Genomic DNA, 19957 nt, shown 5'->3' on the forward strand with positions numbered 1-19957 from the left:
GGAGCTTGAAGGGATGGAGTTCAGGGCATGGGAACGGGCTGCACACATCTTCACAGAGTAAGGTGCTTGTCCGGTTTGAGAAGGGAAAGAAACTGGGGCAGAGGGCTGATGAGAAGGCAGCAGGTGGATAGTGCGAGATTGAAAAGGGGATCCATTTGAAGACTGGTCACCATTATTTATTTTCATCATCTGATTGCTGTTGCTCTGCTGAGATCCATGCATGGAGAACAAGTTGGGGAGTGGAGCAAATGTCAGGGAGGGGAGAGAAGTGAGTATGACCTTGATCCAGCCTCATAGGACAGAGTGTGGTCATAGAAGTCCACAGAGGAGGACAGATAGGGAGGAATCATGGCATGGCCAGGTTGCAGAGCAAGAGGGAGAGAGGAGAGAGGATTGTGGAGGATACCTGCAGAGTGCTGACTGTCAGTCGAGGCTGGTCCTTTCTTTTATGGCAATAGGTGTGTGAAAGTTGTAGACACTAAAATACACTCGCTTTTTGTTGACCCAAAGTAAAACCCTGAGGGTATGAAAGGGAAGGGCTCATGCTTACAAGGCTGAGATAAAAGCTGTTTCAGGAAACTGGACACCGTGGCTCAACCCTGTAATCCCAGCACTTTGGGAGGCCAAGCTTGGAGGATCCCCTAAGGTCAGGAATTCAAGACTAGCCTGAGCGATATAGCAAGACCCCATCTATATTTTTTAAAAAGGGATGGCTGTCTCAGGACTTTCTGAAATAGCCCTGCAAGGCATTCCTGTTTTAGGACCACAACAATTCAGATAAGATGCTTTTGAAAGAACATCTGCCCAGGAACAACATCTCCACCAATGAACTCATGCCATCTGTGGTTTTGAGTCTCCATAACCAGTGAACTGTTTCCAAGCAACTTATTTAAACCTCTTTTTTTGCCAATACAACCTTCCCTTTGCCCTCCCCTCTTCAGATGCATATGTGGCTTGCTATGGCAGTACATCTTAGGTTATAATGCTTTTTTTCTTTTTTTTGTAGATTTATTTTTATTTTTATATTTATTTTTTGAGACAGGGTCTTGCTTTGTCACCCAGGCTGGAGTGTAGTACATAATCGTAGTTCACCACTGCCTCCACCTCTTGGGCTCAAGCAATCCTCCCACCTCAGCCTCCTGAGTAGCTAAGACAGCAGGCAAGTGCCACTATGCCCAGCTAATTTATGTATTTACTTTATTTAAAAAAATATTTTTTGGTAGAGTCTCACTGTGTTGCCCAGGCTGGTCTCGAACTCCAGGCCTCGAGTGTTCCTCCCACTTCGACCTCCCAAAGTGCTGGGATTACAGGCATGAGCCACGGTGCCCAGCCTATAATTCTGTATTCTGATTCCTGAATAAATTCAACAAATTTGGAGGTGTTTTTTGTCTGATGGTTCCTTTTGGTCAACATTTGGAATGGGAGAGGAACAGTGTGAGGGCAAACAAATGCTTTGCTGAGCTCTGGGTAGTTTTTTTGGATAAGACACACAAAATACAATAAGATGTCTGTAATGTTTGATTTTTTTCCAGGTTTCTTGAAGTATAATTGACAAATAAAAATTGTATGGATTCGAAGTGTACAATTCATACACATTGATCCACATATACCTTGTTTGATGATTAATCAAATTAGTTAACATATCTTTCACCACAGTAGTCAACGTGTGTGTGTGTGCGTGTGTGTGTACACTTAAGATATGCTCTCTTAGCAAATTTCAATTAATAATACGGCATTATTAACTACAGTTACTATGCTGCGTATTAGAGCCTCAGGACTTACCATCTTATAACTAAAATTTTGTAGCCTTTGACCACCATCTCTCATTCCTCCCACCCACAACCCCTGGGAACTACTATTGTACTCTGCCTCTATGTGTTCCACTTTTTGTGTTTACTTTTTGCCTTTCCTTTAATTTTTTTGCATTTATTGTATTACCAAACAATGTCAAAAGAGTTCCACTTTTTAGATTCCACATATTATTAGCTCATACAGTATTTGTCTTTCTGCATCTGGCTTATTTCACTTAGCATAATTTCCTCCAGGTTCATTTGTATTGTTGCAAATGGCAAGATTCCCTTCTATTTAATGATTGATGATGTCTGTCTGCAATATTTGAAAAAAAAATGCAGGTCACATGAATGATTGTCTAATGTAATTCTATTCCTGTAAAATCGTGTATGACCATAACATTCACTCATTCATTGCTTCACGTTCCTTACAATCGTATGCCATATTCCTGGGGCTCTACTAGGCCTGGAATGGGGAGTAGGAGTTACAAGGTTCCTGGGATATCAGTGATTCACATTTGTGAACGTCTTAGATAAGTGGGTTAACATGTACAGAAAATGGTTACTAAAATGATAACACTGTTTATTATAAAATACTTTTCTATATTCTCTTGAACTTTTTTTTTATCATTTATTCGTCTGCTTCAGTTGCGATAACAAAATATCACAGACTGGATGGATTAAACAACAGAAATTTATTTCTCACAGTTCTAGAGGCTGGGAAGTCCAAGATCAAGGTGCCAGCAAAGTAAGTGTCATTCTGAGGCGTCTTCTCTTAGCTTATAGGCTGAGGCCATTTGGCGTTGTGCTCACGTGACCCCTTTGTGCGCATGTGTGGAGAGACAGTGTGGGTGTTTCTTCTTATGAGGATGCTGATAGTATCTGATGAGAACCTAACCCTTGTGACTTCACTTAATCTTAATTACTTCCTTAGAGGCCCCATCTCCACATACAGCCACAATGGGGGTTAGGGCTTCAACATATGAATTTGTGGTGGGGGGACGTGCACATTCAGTTCATAAATATATCATGATTTTTTTTTTCCTTGACCAGCAATGAAAGTAGAGGTATCTTCATTTTGGAAAGTGAGAGTCAACCTGTGCTGAATTAGAGTAATGACAAGAGATACTTTAAAAGACTACAATGAGGGAAGCAAGGGAGGGGTATGCATTTGACAGTCTGTTCTGCTCTGCTCCTGGAACTGAAAGAGGCTGAGTCGGGACTAACCTTTGCACGGGTGACATAGAGAACTGAGAGAGAAAAATATGTATTTTTCTATGACCACCTAAAATAAACCTGGAGTTGAAGGGGCCAGATGTCTCAACCTAACCATTCTGGGAATAAAAATCATAGAGACCTTGCCAATTAATGGAAACACTTTGCCTTTCGATTTTCTAAGCAGGCGAATGCAAGGAGCTTGTGAACTTTACTGCTGTTTTAGTTTTCTTCAGGTGAAGACACTGACAGTAAGAAAAGACAAACCATGGGTCCAAGACAGAGTGGTCAAGTCAAGAAGAAACTCAGGTTGTGTAGTCCTGGTGCAAGGCTCCAGCGTGGGGCCACTCTGGCTGGCTGTGCTCCCATGACACTTAGTGCACACTGGGCTCCTGACTTAATAACACGTGCCTGAAATGACCCCTGATTTCCAGTCTGTTGCAGGAGTCAGCAGATGCACAAGAGGCCACAGTGGAAGGTCTTGAAGAGAATTCAGAATGGCTTGCCTGTGTTCCCATCACCATGAGTCCTAATGGGAGAATCACCACTTTGGAAAATTCTTTTGGAGGCCAGGTGCGGTGGCTCATGCCTGTAATCTCAGCACTTTGGGAGGCTGAGGCAGGCAGATCATCTGAGGTCAGGAGTTCGAGACCAGCCTGGACAACATAGTGAAACCCCATCTCTAATAAGAATACAAAAATTAGCCTGGTGTGGTGGTGCACACCTGTAGTTCCAGCTACCTGGGAGACTGAGGCAAGAGAATTGCTTGAACCTGGGAGGCAGAGGTTGCAGTGAGCCGAGACTGCACCACTGCACTCCAGCCTGGGCAACAGAGTGAGACTCTGTCTAAAAAAAAAAAAAAAAAAAAAGAGAAAAATTCTTTTGTGGGTAGCTGTGAATGAGCTCAGAGGAAAGGCAGGAGCCTTCAGGTAGGGAGCAGCATGATTCCACCCCAGATTCAGGCCTTCTGGGTGTACAAAGGGCAGGAGGATCCTCCCCAGGTATGTGAGAGGAAGGGAAGATGAGGCGTTTGGGTCAGGGAACACACTAGAAATCCAGATGCTCACTGATGGATGGTGCTTGGCATCTCTGTATTCTACCAATCCAGCCTCAAAGCAATTTTGGAAGAGGATTTATGCCCTCCACACCCTTCCAGCCTGGGCCAGGGCATCTGCACACTCCCCTGGGTGTAGGCCTCCAGGGCTTGGAGCAAAGGAAGAGCTAAGAATTGTCAGTGCTCAGGAGGCAGATTTTCAGGGAGGATCCTCTTGCATCTCAGGACATGAGAGGAGCTAAGAGAGCCTTGAGTGTCCTGTCCCAATGCTGGGGTCTCAGAAGGCAGCTCTGGGGCATCTCCACCATGTCTGACTTCTGCTGCCTCAAACCTTTCACCCTCAGGGCAAGAGTCCTCAAGGAAGAGCACCTGGGCACCTGGGTTGACTCTTCCTCTCTCCTCTGCTGGTTCACCTGGGGTCATGCTCTGACCTAATCTCCATCTGCATTTCTTTCTTCTCTCAGGGGCCTGAGCTCAGCCTCGACTTAGCCTCCCTCAGTGTCTGGGACTTTGGGATAAACAGTCACCATCTTCTGCACTGGAAGCAGCAGTGACCTTGAGGATTCTAACCATATATCTTGGTACCTATAGTGCCCAGGAACTGCCCCCACACTCCTGATTTATTATGTCCAGTCTCAACCCTTAGGGCTTGATTTTCAGTCTCTAGGTCTGGCAACACAGCTTTCCTGTCCATCTTTGTCCTCTAGCCTGAAGATGGGCCTGACAGTCACTGTTTGTTCTGGGACAGCCATAGCATTTTACCCAGATGTGTTCCAAGTCCATGGGGAACAGAGACCAAATCTGCCATGAGTGACCAGTGTCACGGGGCTTCACACCAGTCAGGCAGTCAGATGGTGGTGTTTGCTTTCATTTCTGCTCATCATCCCAAGGGTATGGACACTTCAGGAATGGGACCCTGTGCAACTCTCATTGCTCTTAATAACGATGTGGGAAAGAGAACCCATCTCCCAGGGGACTTGGCTTTGCAAAAATGAAAATAAAAACTCTCTCCTTCCTCTGTGCAGTGAATGACCTCTGAATGCAGACTTGGTCTCCCTCTTCACTGGCAAGGTTGGAGGAAGAACAACAGATTCTTGTTGCACTTAGACAGCTCAGGGGCCACTTCATCTGAAGATGTCCATCAGTGTGAGCCCAGGTATTCCTGTACTCAGTGATTGAGGTCTCGCTCTTTACCTCGTCTCCACCTGTCTGACCAAAGTGACCAAGATGATTCAGGTTTTAGTTTTCTCTTGCTGTGTAACAAATTTCCATAAACCTAGCACCTTAAAATAATACCCATTTATGATCTCCCAGCTTTCCTGGATCAGAAGTGTGGGATCAGCTTAGCTGAGTCGTCTGTTCAGGGTCTTCCCAACCTGAAATCGGGGCATTGGCTTGGCTACGTTTTCATCTGGAGGCTCAACTGAGGAAGAATCTGTTTCCAAACTTATTGGCAGAACTCGCTTCCTTGCTGCTGTATGATTGAAGCCAGGGTTTTGGGGGGCTATTTGCCGTCAGTGCCGTTAGTTCCTAGAGCTCCTAGAAGTCACTCGTAGCTCATTTGCCATTTCATGTAACCTAATGAAAAGAGAGATATTTCATCACCTTTGCCATATTTATTGGTTAGGAGCCAGTCACAGGTTCTTCTTGAATTCAAGTGAAGAGATTGTGCAAGGATGTGACTTATTTGGGGTAACCATAGGGTATATCCTCAGTAATTGTGTGCAGTGAGGACTAGGGGAGGAGATTCTAATTATACAGAGAAGACTTGTGCTTTCTGTTGAGAAGTTAAGAAGACATCCTTTACTTTTTAAGACACTGTTATTGTATTCATTGATTTTTAGTGGTGTTCTAGAAAGTAGATTTTCCAAGCGTAAACCACAATAATAAAATGGCAGAGCTGATGACAGTTCAAATGCTATTAGATGGGTATGCAGATCTAGGTTTAGAGCCAAGGGATGGAGTAGTGTCTCTTGGTCTCCACTGTGGAGAGGCCCCTTGGGAAAACCTACCACCCTTATTTCTTCTCACTCCCTGCCTGGCCCCATGGTCTCTGCTTGGTCTGGCCTATCCTACTAAAAATACACTTCAGTAATGATACCTGTCTTGTGTTTCTCTACACTCTATGTCTATTTGCAGTGGACAGCATACTGCATGCTGATATCAAAAATTATTCCAGCAAATTCAAAAATAAGACAGTAAAAAGAAAAGACAGTTTTACAGTGGAAGAGACAGAAATGAATATTTGCACTTATGGTTGATTTAGCTGTTAAATCTAAGAGAACCAACTGAGAATGAGTATAGAGAGAAAGAGGTGGTTGCTGCATACTAACCATTACTAGTGTGAGATACCAGGGGAGCTAGGATGGCCTCCTCCTCCTCCTCCTCTTCCTTCTCCTGCCTCTCCTCTTTTTTCTTTTTTTGGTAAATATCTTTCCTAGATCGGTGGTTCTCAAACCTTTTGGTCTCATAACCTAATCATCTTCCAGAGGCCCTACCTCCAAATACCATTGCATTAGGGGTTAGGTTTCAACAAATGAATTTTGGGGGGACAGGAATATTCAGTCTAGAATACTATTTTAAGAAAAGGAGGACACACAGGTCACATGATAGTGGCTTTTAAAAATTAGACGTGGACAGCTCTTGTTTTTGGAATATGTCAGTGTACTGTTGTGTAAAGCATCCTGGGAACAACACCTCAGAATGTTTCCTGTCTGTGCCTCAGTAAAACTTGAAGGCTGGTAGGGTAGCCTGAGTCATGGCCTTCAGTGGCATCCAGGTGCTAATTCCTGGGACCTGTGAATACTGCCTGTCTTCATCCATTTTGCATTGCTGTAAAGGAGCAATTGCTGTAACTGAGGCTGGGTAATTTATAAAGAAAGGAGGTTTATTTGGCTCAGGGTTCTGCAGACTGTACAAGAAACATGGTGCCCACATCTACTTCTGATAAGGACCTCAGAAAGCTTTCAATTTGGTGGAAGGGGGGAGGAGGCATCACATGGCAAGAGGCAGGACAAGAGGGAGAGGAGAGGTGCCATGTTCTTTAAACAACCATCTCTCTCATGAACGAACTCTCTAATCTCCACAGGGAGGGCACCAAGTTATTCATGAGGGATTTGCCCCCATGACCCCAAAACTTCCCACCTTCTTTTTCTTTTTCTCAAGCTCTAGGAGCATAGAACACAACATAGGATTTGGAGGGGACAAATATCCAAGCTATATCATTACCTTATATGACAAAAGGGGTTTTGCAGATGTAATTAAGGATCTTGAGGGAGACATTATAGTGGATTATCCAGTGGGCCCTAAATGTAATCACAGGTGTCCTTTTAAGAGGGAAGCAGAAGGAGATTTGAGGACAGAAAATAAGGAGACATGAACAGCGGTTGGATGATGCGATTACAAGCCAAGGAATGCCAGCAGTATCTAGCAGCTGGAAGAGTCAAGGAAACAGATTCTCCCCTGGGACCTCTAGAAGGAACCAGTCCTGCTGATAATTTTATTTCAGTTCTGTAAGCCTTCTTTTGGACTTTAGATTCTCAGAACTGTAAGAAAATAAATTGCTGTTATTCTAAGCCCCTAAGTTTTTGACAACTTGTTACAGCAACAATGGGAATCTAATATAGCTAAGGTACCATACATTTTGACATCTCTACATATGGTACCTTTCTGATTTGTGCTGTGCAAGCATTCCTTGCCCTCTCACTGGTAAACCTTGGTATACAGGAAATTATTTTTGTACATTATGTAAACTGATTACATAGGAGAAACCATCTGTTTACTTCCTTCAGGAAGTACCTGGCACCTTCTAGTGCTTTCCCTTGTAGACCACAGATGATGGAGGCTGGGCCCTAAACCAGCACACACCTCCAGTCTGGTGGACTTCTGGTCCAGTTATGTACCCACAGGTATTTTGTTGATGTTATTCTTCCTCTGATGACACGCTGATTTCAAAGCATGCCTAAAACAAAAGACATGGGACCTTTGAAGTCCCTTCCCCCAAATATCTGAGGCTTTTCCCCAGTTGAGCAACAGTTCGCATGCTTGTAATTTTTAAATGTGTTAGGCATTTTATTGGAAATGCTTTGTGTGCTTCACACTCCACAGGACTTTACTCCCAGCTCATTGATTGAGGAAAGTGAAATCTGCCATTTGCTGACAGGCCAATGTCAAGGCCAATGTCCCAGATCACCTGTCAGGACAAAAGTGTGATGCAGTCAGAAGTCAGCCCTCACCTGCAAATGCTCTCCTGAACTTGCCTACTCTGGAGGGATCTGCTCACCAGGCAGATTCCAGGTGATGCCCAAAGCACTCCCTAGTAAAATTCTGTGTGCTCATCTCCGCCTTAACATCTGTTTCCAGGAGACCCAGCTTGTGACCATTGTTTCCAGGAAGATTACCAATTGTCTCTGTTTGCCCTGGACCAAAGGTTTTCCCAGGACATAGATCTTTCAGTGCTAAAACCGGGACAGTTCTGAGTTATCCTAGGACCAGGAATGTCTGAGAAAGGAGACACTGAGAGATGGGATTCTGGAGCAATGGAGACCCCAATATGCTGGAGTCAGAGGTAGGGGCGTGGGGGTAGATGTGCATATAGCCCCTACCATGGTGGAACAGTGCGGTATGTAAACTTTTTACTAGTGGTGAATAAGGATGATTTACCTATAGGAGGAAATGAAAAAGCAGGGCCATGAGTCAGACGTTTGAGAGATATTGAGGGAACCTGCCCCCGATGGTTAACATGTGTTCTTTTCTATTCCCTAAGCATCTCGGCTGGTTTGAGAAATAAAGGGAAAGAGTACGAGAGAGAAATTTAAAGTTGGGTGTCTGGGGGAGACATCACATGTTGGCAGATTCCATGATGCTCCCTGAGCCGTAAAACCAGCAAGTTTTTATTAGCGATTTTCAAAACGGGAAGGAGTGCACAAATAGGGTGTGGGTCACAGAGATCACATACTTCACAAGGTAATAAAATATCACAAAGCAAGTGGAGGCAGGGTGAGATCACAGGACCACAGGATGGGGTGAAATTAAAATTGCTAATGAAGTTTCGGGCACACATTGTCGTTGATAACATCTTATCAGGAGACAGGGTTTGAGAGCAGACAACCTGTCTGACCAAAATTTGTTAGGTGGGAATTTCCTTGTCCTAATAAACCTGGGACAAGGAAACTGGGGCTTATTTCATCCCTTTGGCTTCGACTGTAAAAGGCAGCCGCCTCAAGGGGGCCGTCTGTAGACCTACCCTCAGGGTGCATTCTCTTTCTCAGGGATGTTTCTTGCTGAGAAAAAGAATTCAGCTATATTTCTCCTATTTGCCTTTGAAAGAAGAAAAATATGGCTCTGTTCCGTCCGGCTCACTGGCAGTCAGACTCCGAAGTCTTATCTCCCTTGTTCCCTGAAGATTGCTGTTATCCCATTCTTTTTTCAAGCTGCCCAGGTTTCATATTGTTCAAACACGCATGCTCTATAAACAATTTGTGCAGTTAACACAATCATCACAGGGTCCTGAGGCGACATACATCCTCCTCAGCTTACGAAGATGATGGAATTAAGAGATTAAAGTAAAGACAGGCATAGGAAATCACAAGGGTGTTGATTGGGGAAGTGATAAGTGTCCATGAAATCTTCACAATTTATGTTCAGAGATTGCAGTAAAGACAGATGTAAGAAATTATAAAAGTATTAATTTGAGGAACTAATAAATGTCCATGAAATCTTCACAATTTATGTTCTTCTGCCATGGCTTCAGCAAGTCCCTCCGTTCGGGGTCCCTGACTTCCCGCAATAGAGATGTGAAGAAAACAGAATATTAAAGGAACCAATTCCACAGCTTCCTCTGTTGGAACAGTGTGGTAGCACTGACACTAAGTGTGATTGATGATTTGCAAAAGATAAAAGGCTGGAATGATTAATTAGCAATGAAAAACTAGAAGTTGTGGGGAAACAAGGCTCCAGCTCTATCCTCTTATGGTACCAGCTGGGCTCAAGAATTAATTGACACAAAACAGATTCGCAGGAGAAAAAGCATACAAATTTACTTAATACAGGTTTCACATGGCACAGGAGCCCTCACAAGGAAATGAAGACCCAAAGAAGCAGTTAGAGTCAGTTACGTATATAATGAATTGGTCAAAGAATAGTCGGTTGTGAAGAAGCAACTAAAATATGTGAAGAAAAAAAAACAAAACCCAGAATCTGGTGTATCCAGATAGGACTCCACTCTGATGACAGGTTTCTTGGGCCAAGGTTCCTTTGAGCCCCATCCAACTTCTTCCCAGCTGCTGAGAAGAAAAAATCTTTTTGAGGCTTCTGGAATTTTCCCAGTCCACACTGATTTTGCTTAAAAGATAAAAGTTATTATAATAAGGTCGTTCAGAAGTATCTCAGTTTTGACTTCTCATCCTTGAGGATAAGAATGTTGCTTTTCCTTCTAGCATAGGGAGGGACAGCGTTTTTCACATGGGACTTTTGTCTTCTGCTTTTAAGAAACAGAAAAGAGGGCAGAATGATCTTTTTGCAATTGGTGTTTTCAAGTGCCTTTTACTTAAATAGTCAATTTACTACACTGGTATATTTTTAATTCCATCAGAGTGCAAGCCAAAAAGCTTCCTCCTGGGCTGAAAAAGCTTTTTGGCTTGCACTCTTTCTCTGGGCCTGAGCCTTCCCTACCCTCTCATCTGCTTGGACAGAGGGCAGGGGAGACTGAGGCCCAGGGCTTCATCCTAAGTGTAGCAGACAATTAGGACCCTGACAGGGTAACATTGGGGTACTGAGTCACGGGATGAGGCCATCTGGAGTCATGCATCTGAAAATCTTGATGTCCTTGAATTTTCTAAACCTGCAGAAGTGGCCTTCCCTTACTCATTGAAGCCCATGTCTCCCTTCCTTTTGCTTGAAGATGACGCTGAGGCCTCTGACCTATGAGATTATATTCACCAGCACAAGCGTCCCCTGAAATATGCCACCTCTTCCCATTAAGACCAATGGACCAATAACCAGAATTGAGTCACCAAGAAACCTGACAAGGAATGTGATAGACTTGCTGCAGTATTAAGGAGCTCCAGAACCAGCCAACACGTGCAGTGGGCCTCAGGCAAGTGTATACAGGGCTGGATTCTGAGGGTGCAAGATCAAAGTGCAAAACCTAAGATTCGACTGGGGAGGGTTTATCTGCTGGAAGCACTCTCCTGGGACGCAGGCTTTAACCCCCTAGTAAAGGCATTGAGGCATTCTGCAAGCCCGCTGCAAGGATGGCCCTTAGAAGGACAGAGAAAGCAATGGTCCGTACCAAGCAAGGTCATAATGCCAGACTTGCTGTGGCAGATGGTGGAGGAAGAATCAAAGTCGGAGGTCAGGTCATGGTAAACCAATAAGGCAAAATCAGAAGTTCGTCGCTCATCGAATATCCGATCAAAATCATCAAACAATCTCAAGATCAAATCCGGAAGATCCTCAGGGATTCCGTTTTCACTCTCATGATCGTCGATCTTTTTGCGCGGCGGCGGCACGCACTTGAAAGAAAGAAGAAAGAAAGAAAGGAGAGGAGAGCGGGTTCTAGAGTGCTTAGCTGGAAGGCATGCCAAGTACTCATGGACACCTCCCAGGTGAGGGAAGGAGTCTCAGGAGGGCCCTGGAGGCTGCAGTCTTGAGGCCAGGAGTTCAAGACTACCCTGGATAGCCTAGTGAGACCCCCATCTTGACAAAAAAATAAATAAATAAAAAATAAGCTAAAAAGATTAGAAGCTATCCCTTTCTTGGTAGCTCATGCATCTTGCCATGAGAGGTGCCATGCTATACTGACTGACTCCATCATTCAATGTCAGGGGCCTTGGCTGCCCACTTCATCTTTTGCCACACACCTACCTCCTATGTTTAAGCCCTGACAATGTGACACTATGACTGCATGGTCCTTCCATGCCTATTGATATCAACTTCCTTACCAGCCTCCCCCACTGGCCTGGTCTAGAGAAGAACTACCCACTGAGCTTTTCAAGGATGCTGCACTGGTGAGAGAAACCTAGCATCGCCAAGAAAACTCAGTGGTGATTCAGGCGACCAAACTGTGCATGCTCAAACCTGACATTGATGAATGATGGAGTCAGTCAGTATAGCATGGCACCTCTCATGGCAAGATGCATGAGCTACCAAGAAAGGGATAGCTTCTAATCTTTTTAGCTTATTTTTTATTTTGTTTATTTTTTTTGTCCAGATGAAGTCCACAACCTCCATCCTGCTCAGCCTCCCAAATTGCTGGGATTACAGGTGTGAGCCATAGCCTCTGGCCTAGCTTTTAATTTATATTTCAGAGGGAAGTAAGGAAGAAGGGCCAAACCCCATTAACAAGTTTCTGAAAGAGCCCAACTTGCAATGTCCAGTCATTCCAGAGTAGAGGGTAAAAACACAGCACTGATTGCTGTATATTAACTATCTAGAACTTATTCATCTTATATAACTGTACTCTTTTGTACCCTTTGATAAACATTTCCTCATTTCTCTTTTCCCTCCCTAGTCGTGACACCCACCATTTTACTCTCTGGTTCTATGAGTTTGAATATTTTAGATTCCACATGCAAATAAGATCATGCAGTATTTATCTTTCTGTTTCTGGCTTATATCAGTTAACATAATGTCCTCCAGCTTCATTCATGTTGTTGCAAAGGACAGGATTTCCTTTATTTTTTAAAACCTGACAATATTTGTGTGTGTGTGTGTGTGTGTGTGTGTGTGTGTGTGCGTGCGCATCACATTTTCTTTATCCATTCGTCATCAGAAATTTTGGTTGTTTCCGTGTGTTGGCTATATAACAGATATCTATCCAAGATTCTGATTTCATTTTCTTTCGAGATATATCCACAATTGGTATTGCTGGATTATATGGTAGTTCTATTTTAATTTTTTGAGGAATTCCAATACATTCTCTACAATGGCTGTATTAGTTTACATTCCCTCCAACAGTGTACAAGAGTTTCTTTTGTCCACATCCTTGCCAACATGTGTTATTGTTTATCTTTCTGCTATATTGCAGGTGCATGCCAACACACCTGGATAATTTTTTATATTTTTGGTAGAGACAGGGTTTCACCATGTTGGCCAGGCTGGTTTCGAACCCCTGAACTCAAGTGATCCACCCGCCTCAGCCTCTCAAAGTGCCAGGATTACAGGTGTGAGCCACTATACCTAGCCTATTTTTTCTGTTTCTATAAAGAATGGCATTTGGGTATTGATAGGTCTAGCATTGAATCTGGAGATCACTTTGGGTAAAAGAATATTAGCTCTTCCAATTTTTAAACATGAGATGTCTTGATATTTATCTGTATCTTCTTTAACATTCTTCATCAGTATTTTATAATTTCCAGCGTAAAAGTCTTTCACCTCCTTCGTTAAGTTTATTCCTAAGTACTTATTCCTTTTGTAAATGTGATTGCTTTCTTAATTTTATTTTCATTTATTTGTTGTCTGTGTGTAGAAACATCATTGATTTTTGTATGCTGATTTTTTATCTTTCAAATTTACTTAATTCATTTATTAGTTTTAACAGACTTTTTGTTATTGTGGAGTCTTTAGGTTTTTCTACACGTGTGTTTATGTCATCTGCACACAGAGAATAGGATTTTAATTCTTCTTTTCCAGTTTGGATGCATTTCATTTCTTTTTCTTGTCTGATTGCTTTGGTTAGGGATTCCAGTGCAATGTTGAGTAAAAGTGGAGAGGGGGCATCTTGCCTTGCATGGGATCTTAGGGGAAAAGCTTCTGTTTTTGTTTTTTTTTCCCCCCCATTGATTATGACGTTAGTTGTGGGCTTTTCACATATGGTCTTTATTGTGTTATGGTAAGTTTCTTCTATACCTATTTTATTTTATTTTATTTTATTTATTTATTTATTTTACAATTTATTTTATAATAGAGATGAATTTTGCTATGTCGCCCAGGCTGATCTTGAATTCCTGGGCTCAAGTGATACTCCTGTCTCAGCCTCTCAAAATACTGGGATTATAGGCATGAGCCACTGTGCCCGGCCTATACCTATTTTGTTGAGAGTTCTTTTCTTTTCCTTTTTTCCCCTATTCATTTCTTTTCTTTTCTTTTCCTTTCTTTTCTCCTCCTCCTCTTCCTCTTCTTTTTTCTTTCCTCGTCCTCCTTCTTCTTCTTTCTTCTTCTCCTTTTCTTTCTCCTTCTCCTTCTTCTCCTTGTTCTCCTCCTCCTTCTTCATCTTCATTTAAGATCATGAATGGATGTTGAATTTGGTCACATGCCTTTTGTACATCTATGGACATAATCGTGTGTGTGTGTGTGTGTGTGTGTGTGTGTGTGTGTGTGAGAATCTTTCAGCCTGTGGATGTGCTGTACCATCCTTGCACATGCAGAATCATCCTTGTATCCAGGGGTAAACCCCACCTGTTCCTGATGTATGATCTTCTTAACATGCTGTTGATTTTGGTTTGCTAGTATTTTACTAAGAATTTTTCATTTAGTATCTGTTAATGTTTATCAGAGGTAGACTGGCTTGTAGTTTCTTTTATTTTCTGGTGTTGTCTTTGCTTTGCTTTGCTTTGGGATCAGGGTGATGCTGACCTCATAAAACAATTTTGGAAGTGTTCCCTTTTCTATTTTTTGAAGACTTTAAGAAGAATTCATATTAAATCATCTTTGAATGTTTGGTAGAACGTTCAGCTATGAAGCAATCTGGTCCTGGGCTTTTGTTTTTTGAGAGATTTTTGATTATTAAGTAAATCTCCTTCTTTGTTATTGGTATGTTCAGGCTTTCTATTTTTTCTTGATTTGGGTTTTTTTTTAGGTTGAATGTTTCTAGGAATTTCTTTATTTATGTCTTTTAATTTATGTATCTTGTTGGTGTATAATTGTTCAAAATATTCCCTTATGATCCTATTTATTTATTTGAGACATGGTCTTTCTCTGTCACCTAGGCTAGATTGCAGAGGCTTGATCACAGCTCACTGCAGCCTCAACCTCCCAGGCTCAAGTAATCCTCCCACCTCAGCTTTATAAGTAGCTGGGACTACAGGCATGCACCACCATGCCTGGATAATTTCCTTCCTTCCTTCCTTCCTTCCTTCCTTCCTTCCTTCCTTCCTTCCTTCCTTCCTTCCTTCCCTCCTTCCCTCCTTCCCTCCCTCCCTCCTTCTTTCCCTCCTTTCTTTCTTTCCTTTCTTTTCTTTTCTTTTCTTTTGTTTTCTTTTCTTTTCTTTCTTTGTAGATGGGGTCTCACTTTGTTGCCCAGGCAGGTCTTGAATTACTGGGCTCAAGAGATCCACCAGCCTTGTCCTCCCAAGTGTTGGGATTACAGGTGTCAGCCTTTTTATTTCTGGCACATCTGTTGTAATAGCTCCTTTTTTCATTTCTGATTTTATTTATTTGAGTCTTTTCTCTTTTTTCATAGTGTAGCTAAGGATTTGTCAACTTTGTTTAATTTTTCAAAAAAACCATCTCCTAGTTTTATTTTTTCTATTGTTTTTCTATTATTGGTTTGATTTATTTCTGCTGTAATCTTTGTTATTTCATTTTTTTCTGCTAAGTTTGTTGCTCTTTTTTTAGTTCATTGAGTTATACTTTTAGGTTGCTTATTTGAGATCTTTCTTCTTTTTTAATGTTTGCTTATCTCCATAAACTTCCGACTTAGTACTGCTTTTACTGCATCCTATAGGTTTGGTGTGCTGTGTTTTAATTTTCATTTGTCTGAAGACATTTTTAAAATTCCCTTTGGTTTTCCTTTTTGACCCAATGGTTGTTCAACATGTGGTGTTTGATTTCTGCCTATTTGTGAATTTTTCCGTTTTTTTACTGTTATTAATTTCTAGGTTCACTTCTTGTTGTAAAAAATATTTTTGGAATGATTTAATTCTCCTTAAGTTTCTTGAGACTTGTTCTGTGACCAAATGTGTGCTCTTTCCTGGAGAATATACCCTGTGCATGTAAGAAGACATATTGAGAAGTCGAGTGGTCTTTTCTTCACACCATTTTTCTCACCTAATGCTTATAATGAGGTTAGTTCATTTTACATCTAACGTTTTCTCAGCTTGGAGCTAAGACACCTCATGCACCTTTGACAAAGTCATTGGGTCCTGAGAATGAGTATCTTAGCGACCTGGTATGGCAGAGGACACATTCATCATGGAAAAAGTCAGAGGAAAAGGGTCAGGATTAGCATGGGTCGGGGGCCTGGTCCTGAGCTGGGGGGAGAAAAAGGCACGTGGGAGTGGGAACAAAGCAGGTATTTCTATCTCCCACTTAGAACTGTGTCCTGGTACTTGAGATGAACCATTTGAGGCCACCAGGGGGCAGCAGGGGACTAGGTTGGGGATGATGATGGATACAGTTTATCCTGACCTTTAAAAAGTCCCTGAATCTGCTGGGCGCGGTGGCTCACGCCTGTAATCCCAGCACTTTCGGGAGGCCAAGGCGGGTGGATCACAAGGTCAGGAGATCGAGACCATCCTGGCCAACATGGCAAAACGCCATCTCTACTAAAAACACAAAAATTAGCTGGGCATGGTGGCTCGTGCCTGTAATCCTAGCTACTCAGGAGCCTGAGGCAGGAGAACTGCTTGAACCAGGGAGTTGGGGGTTGCAGTGAGCCGAGATTGTGCCACTGCGCTCCAGCTGGGCGACGAAGCAAGACTCCATCTAAAAAAAGAAAAAAGGAAGACCCTGAATCTAAAAAAAAAGGAATGTGACTTTATGATTAACTATGAACAGCCAGCTGCTCATTCATAAAAAGCCATTAAAGTTAAAAAAAAAAAAAAAAATCTCAGGAGCTATTTACCCTTGAATATCTCTAAAGGTACTGGGAAGCAGTGCTCCAAATCTGTTGTGGCCCAGTGAATTCCTTTTTAGAAGCAGCATTAATGGTCCTAGTTCAACATGTCAGCCCCCAGCTTTAAACCACTGCAGGGGCAGGGGATGCAGCGGTGCTTAGAACCCACCCTCGCTGAGAGGGCCAAGATGGTTGGGCAGGGGACGAGGAAATGAGAAATCCCATCACTGTCTGAAGTCTCTGGGAGGAGGAGTGATTGAACTTTCCCGTCCAGCCTGGGAGCCTGTCCTCACATTCATCCTTCACAGCACAAAGGAGAAGTCCTGATTTCCTCAACCTGAAGCTCCTGCAATAGCGAGGGTTCGGATACCTCTGGACTGGCCTGATGTACTGGGCACTCTCATGGGTTCAGTCTCGGGAAATCCATGCCTAGGCTGGATTAATCCCCTAGGCTGAGCCTCACAGGGAAACAGAAGTCTCTGAGCCCAGGCCCAGGTGAGGGTGGGGTGGGGAGAGGAGCTCAGGACGAAGATTTGCACGGAGGCCCCGCCCTCCTCTGAGGCAGGGGGTGTAAGAGAGGGCTGGGGGCAGGCCCAGTGCTGGGGTCTCAGGAGGCAGGGCTCTCAGTCTCCACCATGGCCTGGGCTGTGCTCCTCCTCACTCTCCTCACTCAGGGCTCGGGTGACACCTCCAGGGAAGTGGCCTCAGGGACCTCTGGGCTGATGCTTGCTCTTCTGCTCCTGCTCCTCAAGGTCACCGGGCCCAGCACTGACCCAGTAGAGTGTGTTTCTCCTTCTTTCCAGGGTCCTGGGCCCAGTCTGCCCTGACTGAGCTTCCTTTTGTGTCCCGGGCTCCTGGACAGTTAGTCACCATCTCCTGCACTGGAACCAGCAGTGACGTTGGGGTACCAACAGCGTCTCGGCACTACCTCCAGACTCCTGATATACAGTGTCAATACTTGGCCCTCAGGGATCTCTGACCACTTCTCAGGCTTCAAGTCTGGCAACATGGCTTCCCTGACCATCTCTGGGCTCAAGTCCAAGGATGAGGCTAATTATCACTGCAGCTTATATTCAAGCAGTTACACTTTCCACAGTGGTCCAAGTTCCTGGGGGAACTGAGACCAAAACCTGCCCTGGGCTCTCAGGCTCCCTCTTTGCTCTGAAGATGCTTCCTCACCCTGTGCAAGGGGCTTCCTGCAACAGGGCCTTGAGAATTCACTTCTCTGTCAGTTCCTCTCCTTTTCCATCATGAATTCCCAAAGGAAACCTCCTCTCTTGTTTACTCTCTGGGATATGACAGCTTCCTCTTTACTCATATGATGGATGTCCTCTCTGAATTGGAAACTACTTCCAGCTCTTTCACGGGAAGTACATACTGGTAGGGAAATGCCTGCCTAGTGCAGTCCTCATACTTCTCCGGATGATCCTCACTTGATTTTTTATTTTTATTTTTGTATGCACTAAAGTCTGTCAATGTAAATCCTTACATTAAATGCCTCTACTTCCCACATTGTGCAGCACAGCCTGGATTCAGAAATGACGTTGTCCTCTTCAATGATAAAGGTCCACTGCTCTGTGAACACCCAACTCTAGTGAAGATAGCCCACCTTGCTGGGTTATTCATGTACATCTTTTGTGGAAGCAGCTACCACTGTGTAAAGCTCTGAAGATGCTTTAAAGCAAAGAGGAAGGGGTGTGTGTGTGTGTGTGTGTGTGTGTGTGTGTGTGTAGGGTCCATCCTCTTTGCCCTAATACCTCAGGTTGCTGAGCTACAGACTATTTGAGTGACAGACTTGGTGCCCTCTCAGGATCCCCCTCCTCTCATATCACTGAGCCCCTGTCCTCGAAACACTCAACAGGTGGAGGATCTCCCCATAGTATGGAAGTTTCCAAAATGGCTCCACAGGGAAGAGTTGAGCTGAACACACCCACCCTTCCTCACGGGCGTCAAATATATCTAATTTCTCTGGGGAAATCAATAGATTTCTAGCTGGAATCCTGATTAATCAACAGACTGTGAGAATTAAAAATTTAAAAAAGATTCAGACATATCCAGAGTCCAGTATTTGAATTATCTGGAATTTTGTGAGCCAATTTTTAAACATAGTCATTATTATAGTTTAGAGTTCATGAACCTTAATTAAATAGATTCTATTAAACACAAAGTGCCTTAGTTGTCTATTGTTGCATAAAAATTACTCCTAAAATTAACATATTCTTAATGAGAACACATATGCATTAATCTGTTTTCACACTGCTATAAAGAAGTACCTTATTTATAAAAGAAAGAGGCTTAACTGGCTCACAGTTCCACATGGCTGGGGAGGCCTCAGGAAACTTACAATCACGGTGGAAGGCAAAGGAGAAGCAAGAACTTTATTCACAAGGTGGCAGGTGAGAAGAGCTGGAGAGGGTGAACTTCCAAATACTTTTTTTTTTTTGAAATGGAGTCTCACTCTGTTGCCCAGGCTAGAATGCAGTGGCGTGATCTCGGCTGACTGCAGCTTCTGCTCCCAGGTGCAAGTGATCCTCCCACCTCAGCCTCCGAGTAGCTGGGATTACAGGCATGCGTCACCAAGGCCGATTAATTTTTATACTTTTAGTAGAGATGGGGTTTCACCATGTTGGCCAGGCTGGTCTCGAACTCCTGATCTCAAGTGATCTGCGCACCTAGGCCTCCCAAAATGCTGGGATTACAGGTGCAAGCCATTGTGCCTGGCCCCAAACACTTTTAAAACCATCAGCTCTCACGATAACTCCCTAACCATCACGAGAACAGGAAGGGGGAAACTGCCCCCATGATCAAATTCCTTCCCTCCCTCAACATGTGGAGATTACAGATCCCTCCTTCAATACATGGGGATTAGAATTTGAGATGAGATTTGGGTGGAGACACAGAGTCAAACCCTACAATGTATTTGTGATCTTGTGGTTTTGCTGCATCAGGAATTTGAGAGCTGCTTAGTTTGGTGGTTCTGACTCTGGGCTCCTCATGAAATCGCATTGAGGGGCTGCATTCAGAGGCCAGAGCATGTGGCCAGGCCCAGCCTCAGGGGGCTTCCACTGTCCCTAACCTCTTTGGCAGATGTAGATGAGTTCAGGGAAAAGGGGAACTCCCCAC

General features: G+C 43.5%; 2 gene segments (V, D, J or C); both read left to right on the forward strand.

The window, feature by feature from the left end:
• LOC103888259 overlaps positions 1 to 19957 on the forward strand; it is a 641220-nt gene that overhangs the window by 235384 nt on the left and 385879 nt on the right.
• LOC101024006 overlaps positions 1 to 19957 on the forward strand; it is a 644330-nt gene that overhangs the window by 219466 nt on the left and 404907 nt on the right.

This window comes from Papio anubis, chromosome 16 (assembly GCF_008728515.1).
Source record: "Papio anubis isolate 15944 chromosome 16, Panubis1.0, whole genome shotgun sequence".
NCBI classification, from domain to species: domain Eukaryota; kingdom Metazoa; phylum Chordata; class Mammalia; order Primates; family Cercopithecidae; genus Papio; species Papio anubis.